Source organism: Apium graveolens, chromosome 2, assembly GCF_009905375.1.
Source record: "Apium graveolens cultivar Ventura chromosome 2, ASM990537v1, whole genome shotgun sequence".
In the NCBI taxonomy this organism is placed as follows: domain Eukaryota; kingdom Viridiplantae; phylum Streptophyta; class Magnoliopsida; order Apiales; family Apiaceae; genus Apium; species Apium graveolens.
This window is the reverse complement of record NC_133648.1, coordinates 131389392-131397993: the sequence shown is the minus strand read 5'-3', so window position 1 is coordinate 131397993 and position 8602 is coordinate 131389392. Positions and strand designations below refer to the sequence as shown.

Genomic DNA, 8602 nt, shown 5'->3' with positions numbered 1-8602 from the left:
TCTGCTAATTATTCACATACTGAACAGATTCGTTGATAAGAGAACACTGATCCGTAGCATGAGAACCTGCACAAAGCTCACAAACCATAGCTATTTGATTAACTCCATACGTAGCCAAAGAATCAACCTTCATTGATAGCGTTTGGAGCTGGGCTGCAATAGCGGTGGCTGCATCAACTTCCAGAATACCTGCTACCTTGCCTGACGTCATCCTCTGAGTTGGGTTTTGATGCTCATTTGCAGCCATCGTCTCTATAAGATTATACGCCTCAGTATAGCTTTTAGCCCATAAGGCGCCTCCAGCTGCTGCATCGAGCATGGGCCGAGATTGGGCCCCCAAACCATTATAGAAACCAGTGATCACCATCCAATCCGGCATTCCATGATGTGGACATTTTCTCAACATTTCCTTGTAGCGTTCCCAAGCCTCGCACATAGATTCTGTAGGTTGCTGCGCAAACTGAGTAAGAGCACTCCTCATAGCAGCAGTCTTTACCATCGGATAAAACTTCACCAGAAACTTTTGTGCAAGATCTTGCCACGTAGTGATGGACCCAGCTGGTTCAGAATGTAACCAGTCTTTAGCCTTGTCCCTCAGTGAGAATGGGAAAAGCCTCAACTTGATAGCCTCATCAGTCACGCCATTATACTTAAAAGTGCTGCAGATCTCGACAAAATTCCTTATGTGCATGTTGGGGTCTTCAGTTGCCGCTCCTCCAAAAGAAACATAATTCTGCACCATCTGAATAGTGTCCGGCTTGATTTCAAAGGTGTTAGCTTGAATAGCCGGATGAAGGATGCTTGACTGAATGTCATCAATTTTAGGCCGAGAAAAATCCATAAGAGCTGGATCAGCTTGAACAATACGATCTCCCATGTTTTCTGGTTCTTTCTGCTCAGTTCCTGAATCCGAACCCTCAAAATCTAACTTCTCCGGAATATCAAGAACTTCGTCTGTCTCCTCAGCTGTATCTAAAGTCCTCTTGCGAGCACGAGAACGAGTTTGCATAAACGCTTGCTAAAGTACCTGAAACACAACCGGAAAAAATAAGTAACTACTCATCCTAATCACTGAGTCCTAATGACCAATGATGGTAAGTACATAAACTAAACAAATACGCCGAGTCCCCGGCAGCGGTGCCAAAAACTTGTTAGGGCGAAAACATGCGCTAATATTCACGCAAGTATACGCGTTCGCAAGTAATATAGAATACTTTCTAGTTCGTTCCCTCAGAGACTCAGACTAAATTATTGTCTAATTAAACTCACTCACCAATGTATGATTACTTCTCAATGTTAAGACACTAACACTTAAAATTGTTGATTAAATATTAACTATAATTAACTACTTAATTAATCACTTAACTAATACTTCAATTTATCAATAATAAAACACTCATGAGATCACAACTTCATTATTACTTCCTTCTATAGCCATTATTATTACCTTTAGCATGTGACAGTGATGATATTAATCGAATAACACAAAACTGATAAAAGCCAACTTTCATTGTACTATTACCATTCTACCAAGCATCCACAATTAAGATAGAAGTTGAATAGTCATCAATTATGTTGAGTTCCCATATGTCTACAGAAATTAACAACACAACGATTTAAGCACAAGTTATTCTTTTTGATTACATAGGGCAAATAAAACTGTTAGAGTTACCCACTAATCATGCACAACGTACATGAACCTATGCTAGCATGGCAAGTTCTAAATCTCAAGATTCACCGTCGCTTCACAAGAGATTAACACCCTATCTTATATGTTCGCGACGCACATAAGACGAATACGCACAACCAATACTAGATATCATGCAATCATCACACACTAAAGTATTAAACAACTAACTAAAGAATTCCATAATAAATCCGTTGCAACCCCATGATCACGATTAGCCCATAATAGCACTTATCATCATCATGGGTTCATATGAAATCATGATAAACAAACACAAGAAAATAATAACTAAACTAATTATATTAAAACAGAGTACGTCACAAGAGTAAATAAGTTCAAAGCAAGAAAACTAGCATCCAACGCTACAACGAAACAAGAATCACAAAAATATATGCGTCCTCTTCGTTGCGGTGTGCTAAATCGGTCTTCTTCCTTATCTCCTTCGCTCCTTGCATAAAAACACAATCTTCTTCAAAATCCCCCCTGTGAAAACGTCTCAAATCTACTTATATAATAGTCCCATAAAACCCAGATTACATAGAAGTAGAAACCAAACAGAAGTAGAAGTCCTAAAATAATCTGTTTTTTTTCCCGACCCTGCGCGGCCGCTCAGCATAGCTGAGCGGGCGCTCAGCTTGCTGCGCGGCCGCTCAGCAATGCTGAGCGGGCGCTCAGACCTCTACCGGAAAAATTCTGATTTCGCTCCATTTCTTCGCCGTAATCTGCCCGTTTCTTTCCTCTCGCAATGGTGAACACATGCCAAGGCTTATTCTTGATGATTCCTCCCCTAAAATGCAACTAAAACCATGAAATGCATAAACACTAGAAAAACGCATCAAATACACAAAATACTTGATTTCAAGACACTAATTTAAGCCATTTTAAGACGTTCTAAGTGGTATAAAATGCCACTTATCAGAAAACCTATTTGTTTTTCGAACTCAAGGTTTTCCAAATGAATTCCTAATGGATTGGATTGGGACGTAAGAGGCTAGTGGGACTAGTCCAGTCATGGTAAGAGGCTAGCGGGGCTAGTCCAACTTAAGCTTGAAATTATACTGATTGGTACCTTAAAGACCGGAATGGAGGTCGATACGGGCTGATCAGCCGTATATAGTGAAATGGAAAGATAAAGTGATCCAATCAAGGGTTCTAAATGACTATTTAAAAAAGGAACTGAAACTTTCTGTTTAGTAAATTGATTCTTGAAAATGAAAATGGTTTATATTGCTTTGAAAAGAGTTGATTATGTTATTGTGAAGCTTACAGCTCGAGAACCCTGATACTTGAATTTGTTGATCATATGATTGATTCCATATATTGAAATATTGTTGTTTTCCTCTTTTGAAAGATCTATTCTGATCCTTCAATGATTTGTGATGAATGTCAGCTTTCGTCCTGCTTTGAGCCTTGTTCCTTGAAAGCCCCACATTATCCTTCAAAACCTTTCCTTAACCCAAAAGATGGAACTCTGCCACTTATATCAAATAATGTAGAATGCCCTAAGTTTGGTAAAGCATATTGTGATTTGATATTATAGAACTGCTATATAGTTACTTGCTGAGTTTTATACTCATTTGTTTTGTTTTAATCTAACCATGGCAGTTAAGCAAGAAGATGGCCAGGCTTAGGCGCACTGCTCGTAAGGGCGTACCTGGTGGTCCCTACCGTATTGAGGGCTTCCGGTTGCCAGAGCAGGTAGTGGTAATTATGAGTGAGCTCACGCCTAGAAAGAAGCGTTTAAAGATACAATGGGTTATCTATCGGTTTCCAACCGGAATCGATATTGTTTATTTAATAATATTTTGGGTTTGGAAGTTATATTTTGTGCTTGGTAGTTGTAATCTTGTCTCAAACTTTATCCTGTTGATCCTGTTAGTAGTTTAATCGGGGTTTATGCATATTTAATTATTAGATTGGAGGTGTGTGAGTCCTCATTTCTTAACCCCGAGATTGAGGGCGTCACAGATTCTGTCGGGCACCCAGGTACTACGACCCATTTCAAGGATCCGGTTATGTCCCGGTCCTTAGGATTAAGTAAACTTAATCCCCAAAGTATCATTATCCAGTCCCTGGAATAGCAACCGGAACAATCGGTATGCTTTGACATATTCTAGTCACCAGAATATATCAATAATTGTGAGTAGCAATTGGAATATGAATAATAAAGTTAAATAAAAATGATTAATCAAGAATAGAAATAAAGTATGAACAAGAGAATCAAAAGAGTGCAAGCGTGATAAGAATCTGAAGAAATATCACTATTCTGAAAATAGAATAGGGGAGAAACTTGCCTTCTGTGCGACTCACTGCAATTAAATCACCTTCGTCTATCACCTACTCAACCTGCCTTGCGGGCTTAGCTTCTGTTAGCACAAATAGACTGGTTAAGTTAGTCCGTACTTCAATTGTATCTTGAATCGACTTCACATCATTCCTATTATCTACCCATACGCTTATGACTGACTCGTATATTATATATTAGCAGATAAGACTCGATTAACCACATAATACACATAAGCACATAAGCACATAATCATTTTTATAGTTAAAATAATTTTTTTAGAATCAAAATCGACTCGCTAATCGTTCCACTAATCACCATCTAACTCATTTTCCATTTTTCCAGAATTTTTCGGACTCTTCTCGGCACGCACTTCGACTGATAATCAAACAAATATCAAAGCCAACTAATTTCTAGAAGATATTAGGTCTTAATATTATTTTTAATGAAAAAAATTCATTATTCTGAGTCAAAGGGCTTTCGTTTCGCTCAAATCGGACTAACGGTCTAATTAATATCAATTAAACAATGATAACTCAATTTATTATTCAATATAAATAATTATTACTAATTTTTAAACCCTAAAATAATTTTTAAATAATTATTTAAGAATAATTAAAGTCAAAAATAATTTTTCCATAATTTTTGGAGTTAAAATGAATATGTTATGATTTATTGAAAATTACTTGATTAATTATCGAAATAATTAATCATTTTTTAGCTAATTAATAACTAATAAATAATTAATATATAATTATCTAATAATTTAAAAGAATTAATCCCTAATTATTAGGATTAATTACAGTTTATTGCAAATATTTACAATTTATTATTACTTACTCGATTAGATCGATTATTTACAAATAAATAATCGATACAATTAGCTGTTACGATAATTATCGAATAAATAAGTTATTAATCGAATCATATTCCAACTCGACGATCAACTATTCGTATTTCTACGAGTTACTCGCATTTCTCGCATAATTATTGAACTACAACGATGATTTAATCAATTATCAGTATTTAATTATTCGTTACGAATAATTATTCTGATATTCTTCAAAAAATTAACTATCGCTCGAATAATCATTCTCTAATTCATCGTTCAATTACTCGTATGAAAACGAGTTACTAGTTTTATTTAACTAATTATCGAATCTTTAAATAATACTATTCGATTAATTTTAATCCTTAATTATTAATTAATTACTTAATTACTAAATAATAAATAAATAAATAGATAAATAATTAGATAAGTTATTAAATATTTAATTAAGTAACTAAATTCGAATTAACATAATTTAGGAATTATTAATAATAATTTTCAGAACTTAAATCTAATTTTTATTAGATTTAAAACTGATTTTTGAATTTATAAAAATATAATTAAATAATTAAAATTCAGAAACACAAATAGAAAAACAGATTAGGGAATTTCAGGATCAAAATCGGGTCAGAATTTCTGGTAAAGGGGTCCTGAAGAACGACCCGACCCGGTCGAACCTTCCCCAGATTCGGGTGATTATACCGGTTTCCGGCGAGTTCGATTTGGGTTCAAATCGTTCTGATACCGCCTTGATTTCATCTTGCTTCAATTCCTCGACGACACAGCAACTCAATCAATGACTTAACGGCTATCTTCCTCCATGACTTCGTCTTCTCCGGTCGAAACCCGGCAGCGCCGACGAACACCAACCCAACTCCGGTGATTTCGATTCGGCATGAAAACGAGGTCATTCGAATCGATTCTTTGCAGGTTTTCACTCCAAATCACTCCAGAAATACAATCATGCCAACATCATCGTCTAATAACTCCGAGAACAATTTCTCCGATCAAACCATACCATTTTCCAGCCAAAACTCGAAGTAACGATTTCGTACACGAAAAATTACGAATAATATCCCAAAATAAAGCTTATTACTTCTACAATCAAACCCCTATAACCTAAACAATCTCAGATTCTTACAAAATCAAAAACGAACAAATTCAAATATACATAAACCCTAAAATAAGAACTAACACCTAGAGCAATCGTTTGATCAAATAAATAGCACAAATCAACTCTAAACTAACATAGGAAACTATTACAAGCATCAATTACAACCAATAACCCCACGAATCAAAACGCCTAATTTCGGTTCATGAACCCTAAAATACTAATTGAAAATCGAAGCAACAAAGCACAAAATTGATGATAGGTGATAGGGATAAATAAATTATGTTTGTATAATTAAATACTGCATTAATTGTACAAGCTGTGGGCTGCTAGGCCCAATAAAAAGATATATGATACTCAGACCAGAAAGGTTAAGCCTGATGGACCAGATCCGGCCTGATGGAATAAAAAAGGCCCAAAAGCCCTGATTATTAATTAAATTCGTAATTAATTAATAATGGACAAATCAGATGTTGAAAAGAGTCCCGATAAGGATATAAATCCTTGGAGATTAGCCTCAAGGGGACCTAAAAGGATAAGGAATCAGTTTCCTACTACCTAGGACTCCAAAGTCCATTCTAATTATGAGACTTGCCCACCAAGTCTCCTATACCAAGTCCAATTCAAGGACTCCCAACATCCATATAAGGGGTCTCACCCCCACCAATCAGAACTACGTTTTTTGGCTTGATTCTCTAATTCACAGAGATACGTAGGCATCTCGTAAAGGCAGATTGAGTCACGAAACACGAGAGCAGCCATTAAAGGCCTTGAGCTCCCGAATCTTAGTATTAAATACAGCAAGTAATAACTTTGGTTTTTTATCCATAACATTTGGCGCCGTCTGTGGGAATCACAACAACAACCATGGCGAGAACACGGAGAACAATTGGAGCTCTAGAGGAAGGAACACCGTTAGAGACAACCCAGGTGATTTCATCAACCGTGGAGGTTCCTCCCCATTCAACTTATGCATCTACTTAGGAGGAAGCCCAGACAGGGGCAACTCAACCCCAGCTACAAGGGACAACTCCCCCGATTCAAGGTACGAATCCTTAAGTTCAACAAATACATATACCTGTGAATTCTCGACCCGTAGGGTATGAATATTCAACTATTGTTACTACTAACCCCCCTTATGGGATGCCCCTTCACCCTGAGGTTGGAGGAAGCGGATATGCTAGGCGAAGCGAAGCACGAGGGCGGTCACCCCCCTATATACGAGGTTTGGATCATATCCCTGAGGATCGGGAATTTTCTGGTCCATACACTGAGAGAGACTCTGAATCTTCGAATGATGAAGTGGCCCCGAGAAGGAGGCGTCCTGGAAAAGAGCCAATGGCCGATGGAAGGCAACGCCCCCAAAGCACCCCAGGGGCGAATCCCCAAGAAGTGCAGGAAAAGATCAGGGCTCATGAGGCTGAAATCCAAAGGCTGAGGCGTGATTTGGAGGCTCACCAAGCCACCAGACCCCACATGCCTCCTAGGGGGAGAAATCCTCCTCCTATCATAGACCTGGATGGTCCAGTAAGAAGAAGGGCTGCTGTCCCAAGAACTGATCCAAGCAATCTCCTTCCCCTTGGAGATCCTGATGATCCAACTCCACCCTTCACAGAAGAGATAATGAATGACCATATCTCAAGGAAATTCAAGATGCCCACTATCAAAGCCTATGATGGCACGGGAGACCCCGCTAATCATGTTAGGACATTCTCTAATGCACTGCTGCTGCAACCCGTGAATGATGCTATAAAATGTCGGGCCTTCCCTCAAACCCTGTCGGGTATGGCTCAAAGATGGTACAGTCGCCTACCCCCAAATTCTATTGGATCATTCAGAGAATTAAGTCAGGCTTTTATTAAGCAATTCATCAGTGGAAGAGTCCATGAGAAAAGTTCAGCATCTCTTATGAGTCTTGTGCAGGGAGCTAAGGAATCCTTAAGAGATTACCTGAATCGTTTTACAAAGGAGGCTTTAAAAGTCCCAGACCTTGATGATAAGGTAGCCATGATAGCACTGCAACAAGGAACTAGGGATGAGTTTTTCAAGATGTCTTTGGCCAAACGACCCCCTGAGAGCATGTTGCAGCTCCAAGAGAGGGCAGGAAAGTATATCAAGGTTGAAGAAAGTATGAGGAAGACCGTAGTAAGTAATGAGCCCACTGGAGGCAAGAAACAAAAAACTGATTTGGAGTATATCGCTAAGGACAAATATCCTAGAACCGAACAAAACCCTGATTCAACCCCCAAGAAGGGAGGACCTGGGCAAAAGTTCACTGAATACGCTAAGCTGAATGCTCCCAGAAGTCAGATTTTGATGGAGATTGAGAAAGACAGAGATATTCGCTGGCCTAAGCCCTTGAAGGCTGATCCCGCCAAGCTAGATAAGGGCAAGTATTGCAGGTTTCACAAAGATGTTGGCCATGACACCGATGAGCGTAGGCAATTGAAAGATGAAATTGAGTTTTTGATTCGAAAAGGAAGATTGAACAAGTATACTGGAGATGGAGGGGACAGAAATAATAATGGAAGGAAGAACTTTGAAGATCGTAGGAGGGACCAAGACGATCAGGGGCGAAACCCCCAGCCTAGAGGACCAGTTATAAACACCATTTATGGAGGGCCGAGACCTCGAGGGCCTGCGATAAACACGATCTTTGGAGGTCCAACTGCTGCAGGATTGTCCAAAAAT

At 38.4% G+C, this 8602-nt stretch overlaps 1 non-coding gene across 1 annotated transcript; it reads left to right on the top strand.

The window, feature by feature from the left end:
* The first annotated feature begins 377 nt into the window (after positions 1–377).
* LOC141709521 (small nucleolar RNA R71) lies at positions 378–484 on the top strand. Its single transcript, XR_012570092.1, has one exon. It is a non-coding gene; the product is annotated as a small nucleolar RNA R71 (small nucleolar RNA).
* The last annotated feature ends 8118 nt before the right edge of the window (positions 485–8602 follow it).